A 5,954-nucleotide genomic window follows, 5' to 3' on the forward strand; every position below is an offset into this window, starting at 1 on the left:
TGAACAGGACCCTGTGGTAGTAGAGGTCGTTGCCGCTGGATGAACAGGACCCCGGTCGAGCCGGTTGGGGGTGGATGAACAGGACCCCGTGGAGGGCTGGATGAACAGGACCCCATGGATGGCTGGTTGAACAGTAGCCGGTGGAGGGCTGGATGAACAGTAGCCTGTGGAGGGGTGGTTGAACAGGACCCCGTGGAGAGGGATGATTGAACAGTAGCCGGTGGAGGAGCACGCGGTGGAGTCTGGATGAACAAGAGCCCGTGGATGAACAGTCGTAGGTGGAGGCTGGAGGAGGTCGACGGTGGATGAACAGTAGCCCGTGGAGGCTGGAGGAGGTCGAAGGTGGAGATGAACAGTATCCCGTGGAGTCCCGTTTTGCGGTACGCCACACCCCTCCCGATGAACAGGACCCCTGTTTTGACCATAGCGCTCCAACACAAGTCCGTTTCCTCCATTTTGCTAACGCCACACCCCTCCCGATCAACAGGACCCTGTTTTGACCATAGGAGGTCAAACAGAAGTCTGTTTCCTCCGTTTTGCGGTATGCCACACCCCTCCCGATGAACAGGATCCCGTTTCAACCGTGGCCGGTCGAACACAAGGCTGTTTCCTCCGTTCTGTGGTAGGACATGCCTCGTTTCCATCGGTCGTTCCGTCCAAGCCCTCCCGACACATTCCATTCCAACCCAACCGGTTGGCTCCCCATGAACACGATGAAGATGCAGTTTCTCCGTTCTGACCCAGCCATGTACACGAGCCCTGGCCATACGTATGCGCGAGTAGGCGTTCGAGACCCCGCCTGTATGTACGTATGTGGCCGTATTTTCTTTCTTGCACCCTGGCCGCTTTACATACGTGTACATGCTACGTGCGCGCCTCTACTACGACACGTGCGTGCCTCTACATCGACCAGCATGTACGTACACATTCGCGACCAGAATGACAACGCTACGTATGCTTCGACCAGGTGGGTCCCGATTGTCAGGCACTTCCTTGCGTGCGAAAAGTAGCTGGTGGGTCCCAGCAGTCAGGGGGGGATCATTTTTTTGCCCGTAATATGGACACACTTCCTTGCGTGCGAAGATGTAGCTGGTGGGTCCCAACAGTCAGGGGGAAAACGTTTTTTTCATGAAATACAGTGGCCCGTCCGGTGGGTCCCTGCTGTCAGGTGGAGGAATCATTATTTTCCGCGTAATAAGGAGGCACTTCCTTGCTGCGGCCGTGGACCTAGTTGTCAGCCTCTCCATGTACAGTACTCTTCCGATGGAAGTTGTTCCTTGACCACGTTGACCACGCCGCGCCGAGAGCACCATGGCGGTGGACGACAGTGAGTCCTAGGAAGGGGACGACACGGAGCCGGGGAAGATGCGGAAGTGGATGCCCAGGCGGAGAGGAGTACGAGGGTTCACTGGTTCGGCTTCAGTGTGAGTCTGCCATCGCCGCAGAATAACAGGGGGTGTGGGTGAGTGGAGGGATGGCCTGGCCAGCGGTGGGAGTAGTAGGGGGCGGTGAGGCCTCCACGGCAGCACAGCCAGCCACGAGAGGCAGGAGCAGGGGGCACGACCGGCGCTGCTTTGTGCGGCTGGAGCGAGAAGACCAGAAGTTGAAGAAGCACTACAGCCGTTGGATGGACATCGTACGGTCATTGGAGCTAGAATCCTTTATATTGACTAAGTTTACAAAGCCCTCTGTCCCCGTCAACTTAGTAGGCCCACAAGTCAGCCTCCCACTATGTTGGCTCCCAGCTAGCAGGGGGTATTCATCTTTTTTGTGCGTAATAAGGAGGCACTTCCTTGTGTGCGAAGATATAGCTGGTGGGTCCGACCTGTCAGCGGGGGGAACGTTTTTTTTCGTGAAATACAGAGGCCCTTCTGGTGAGTCCCAGATGTCAGCTGGAGGAATCATTATTTTGCACGTAATAAGGAGGTATTTCCTTGTGTGCGGCTGTGGACCCAACTGTCAGCCTCTCCACGTACAGTCCATGTCTGATGGAAGTCGTTCCTTGACCACGTTGACCACGTCGCGCCGAGAGCACCAGGGCGGTGGACGATGGCGAGGCCTAGGAAGGGGACGACGCGGGCCGAGAAGACGCGGCAGTGGATGCCCACGCGGAGAGGAGTACGAGGGTTCACTGGTTCGGCTCCGGTGTGAGGTTGCCATCGCCGCAGAATAACAGGGGGTGTGGGTGAGTGGAGGGATGGCCTGGCCAGCGGTAGGAATAGTAGGGGGCGGTGAGGCCTCCGTGGCAGCATAGCCGGCCACGAGAGGCAGGAGCAGGCGGCACGACCGGCGCTGCTTTGGGCGGCTGGAGCAAGAAGACCAAAAGTTGAAGAAGTACGACGGCCGTTGGATGGACATTGTACGGTCACTACAACTAGAACCATTTATATTTACTAAGTTGACAAAGCCCTTGGTACGCGTCAACTTAGTAGGCCAACATGCCAGCCTCTGAAATGGTGTGCCCCATATGTCAGGGGGAGGAATCATTTTTTGGGCAGCTGAAGCTAGAATATCCGAGATTGAAGAAGAAGCACGACATCCGTTGGATGGACAACCAACGACCACTGCTCCTAGAACCGTGTGTTGACTATAAGTTGACAAATCCTTGCATACGCGTCAACTTACATTTTTAGGGGACGCGTCAACTTAGTAGGCCCACAAGTGTGTGGCAGAGAACTTATAGCCCATTTGTGATTTGCAAGAATGTACAACCCATTTTTGAATTCTAATGGAATTTACTACAACCCATTTATAGTTTGTTAAAAGTACAACCCATTTTCTAGCTAGGACAACGATTAATAATTTAAACCAACCGTTGAAAACAGAATTCAATAAAATTTCCCACATTTTGATGGGATCCGAAATATTTTTATCCCGAAATTTCTAGTCAGATTAAATATAAATTTGTATTACGTAAAAATCCAACAAAACATTGCGCTCAACAATTAATGAAATTAAAATTTTCAAAATCCAAAAATAATACTTTATAAAATAATTACGTGATTGGTGCATTTTTTATAGTTACTGCCTAGTTTTTATAATTACATCCCATTTATTATTTCTTAAAGCATATTTTCCTGCTAAGCCTAATGCATCCCTCCTATGAAAGATTTGCAGCCCAGCGGGGCGGAGAATAACAAGTTAACTTTGCATGGGTATTCCTAAAAAAAAGTATAGCTGGGCTAGCCATTTTGAGCTTGAAAAAAATTAATATTTGGGCTGGATATCTGGCCTAGGCTAGATGGGCCACAGCCCGCCCAGTTAATACCCTGCTCTCCTCTGAACAACAACGAAAACATCGCTCAAGAAAAACTCTGCAGTGCTCACACCTCAAAAACACAAATACTGCTCGAGCTGCTTGGTCCCAGTTGTCGGCCGCTCCTTGTGCAATTCTCTCGTTTATATTGACTACATAGGTTGACAATGGTGTGGGACCATGATGTCAGGAAACCAGGAGGAAGCAAAAAAAATAGTTGTACATAATAAGGAGGCACTTGCGTACGTACGGCTATGGCCCTAGTGGGTCCCTACTGTCATCCAGTCAAAATAAAGTCATCTCCTGAACCCTCATGTTCATTGACCATGTTGACAATGCTCGGCGCCATGGCGAGCGCAAAAACTCGAAGGACGATGGAGAGGGCCTCGCGGGCCCTACAGATGGTCTGATACAACGCCCGCTGCTCATTCAGGAAGCCAGGATCATCGAACACATATGAGCACCTTCGATAGACTGAGACGGCATGAAATGGCAAGGCCGCGCTTGGGAGCTCTGGTTTATTTCACACATGTATTAAGATACAAGTGTAATTTACTCGTCATCAGAAACAACGCGTAAAATACAGGCGTAATGAAACCGAGGGCCCGAGGTCTGTAAGTAAAACCGGCGGGTTAAGTGTGTAATTTGAGAGACTAGTGTATATTCTACTAGTTGTAATCGACCAACCAAGCGCTTTGCCTGAGACCATCTGCTTTTATTTACAAGCATCAGTTTTACAAGCGGTTTTGGTTGGAAAATGACTATCGAATCACGATCTAGGATGATGAGTTGGTCGGAAGATCATATGGTTTCACGTCTAACCTACCCGACTTGTCGTATAGGCTATGAATGAAACATAAGACGATGAACTTCTTAAGCACATAAACAACAAAAGCGGATGATCTTCTTAACATGCAAATCACTGGCATTGGATCAACATGCAAAACAATACGAAACATTATTCTCAGGAGGCACGATGAACAACTCGTGATGCCGCATGCCACAACATTCCAAGCTCAACTTTGCAATCAAACACACAAGGCCTGGCATTACATAGACAATACTCAGAACAAACTCTTAAAATACCTTGCATAAGTCAACATTCATGTGACTATGCATCTCAGCAGAGTAACTATTTATTTCTAAACTGAACACATGAATAGGAAAAAATGATCGACACTACTAACAGCAAAGGGCGTCCCACTCAAAAATATCAAATGCATGTCTTCTAGCCAACATCAATGAGCAAAATTTGACAAGCTTTTACAATTCCAATATATTAAACTAATGTCTTCTTGCTAACATCAATGATTAAACTTTGACAAGCTTTTCCCATTCAAAATATGTAATGCCTATGATTGTGGAACGAGCAAGGTTTTTCATCAGTTTGTCAGCTGATAGTCCTGTGGCTCAAGGTGACGGTGAATGATTAGAGAAGCATTCGATGTATTGTGCATGATGAAGTATTATGGAGGACACAAATCATCTCAACATTTTGTGCAGTTCCACTAAAATCAAGCTGAGCATCCCTGTGGATTTCGTATTTATATGTTCCAAAAAACAAAGACACATCAGCACACACATGAATATTGGCCCCAGTGTCAACCCACCAATCGGTGGACTAACAAATGAAAGTACGGTAAACAAATTACCATACCCAGATGCCCAATCATTGTTGCTTAGAATGACATTGACAGACTTGGAGTCTTGTCATGGCTTCTTGTACTTGTTTGGGAACTTTTTGCCCAGTGCACTCCACGTGTTGTAGAGTTGCCTATGCTCTGTGCAGACTAGTCATGTCACCAGCGTCTACTAATACTCTGTAAAGCTTCTCGATCATTCCTTCTGTAATGTAGCGCAAACAGTGACTGCTTCTTTCTGCAAAGTGGTACGACCAACTGGACCCAGTAATGCAACAGTTTGCCTTAGACACATTGGCTCCTTTTGTGCAGTTCAACTAAAATCAAAGTCGGAATAAAATTGAGCTTTAGTTTTGATATCCCTGTAAGCAACAATAGGTATAAGGGAAACAATTACTGAGAAATAACAGTTGATGACTTGTACTCCCAGAAGAAAAACATCTACTAATCTACCTTATCTTAATAGGAAAGAAAGTAGGAGAGTAGCAATTCTCCATCAGTGTGATTCATTCATATTAACTGAGACATTATCTTAACAATGCCTTGTTTCAACATGTATAAAGAACGACAAAGCAGAAAGGTCACATTCCTAAAACAATGCAACTGATTCATTTTAACAGAGACATTATCTTAACAATATCTTGGTTAAACATGTAGAAAGAACTACAAAGCAGGATAGTACCATTCCTAAAACAATCTGACTGATTCGTTTTAATAGAGGCAAAAAAGTAATCAATTACTGGCCAATAAAGGAGGATGAAACATGCGACCACAAAAATGGTAATCCAGCCAATCCCTAACAAGTGTTGTAGTTTTGAACTAAGATTCAATAGTTAATTAATTCTGAGAGTGGCATTGCTTAATTTTACCAGCGGCATTAGATTAACAAAAAGCATAAACAGTTCCAGGGGAGATTGGGCGCAACAACAACATGTGCTTCCATCTACTTATAAGGGGGGTGATGCAGAGTTTTGTTGTAACAAAGAAACAAGCATCATGTCTGGGTTGGAACAATTTTTGCTCACTTAATGGTAAAAGACAGCAGTTCAATAGCTTCA

The sequence above is a fragment of the Triticum dicoccoides genome, chromosome 1B, assembly GCF_002162155.2.
Source record: "Triticum dicoccoides isolate Atlit2015 ecotype Zavitan chromosome 1B, WEW_v2.0, whole genome shotgun sequence".
NCBI classification, from domain to species: domain Eukaryota; kingdom Viridiplantae; phylum Streptophyta; class Magnoliopsida; order Poales; family Poaceae; genus Triticum; species Triticum dicoccoides.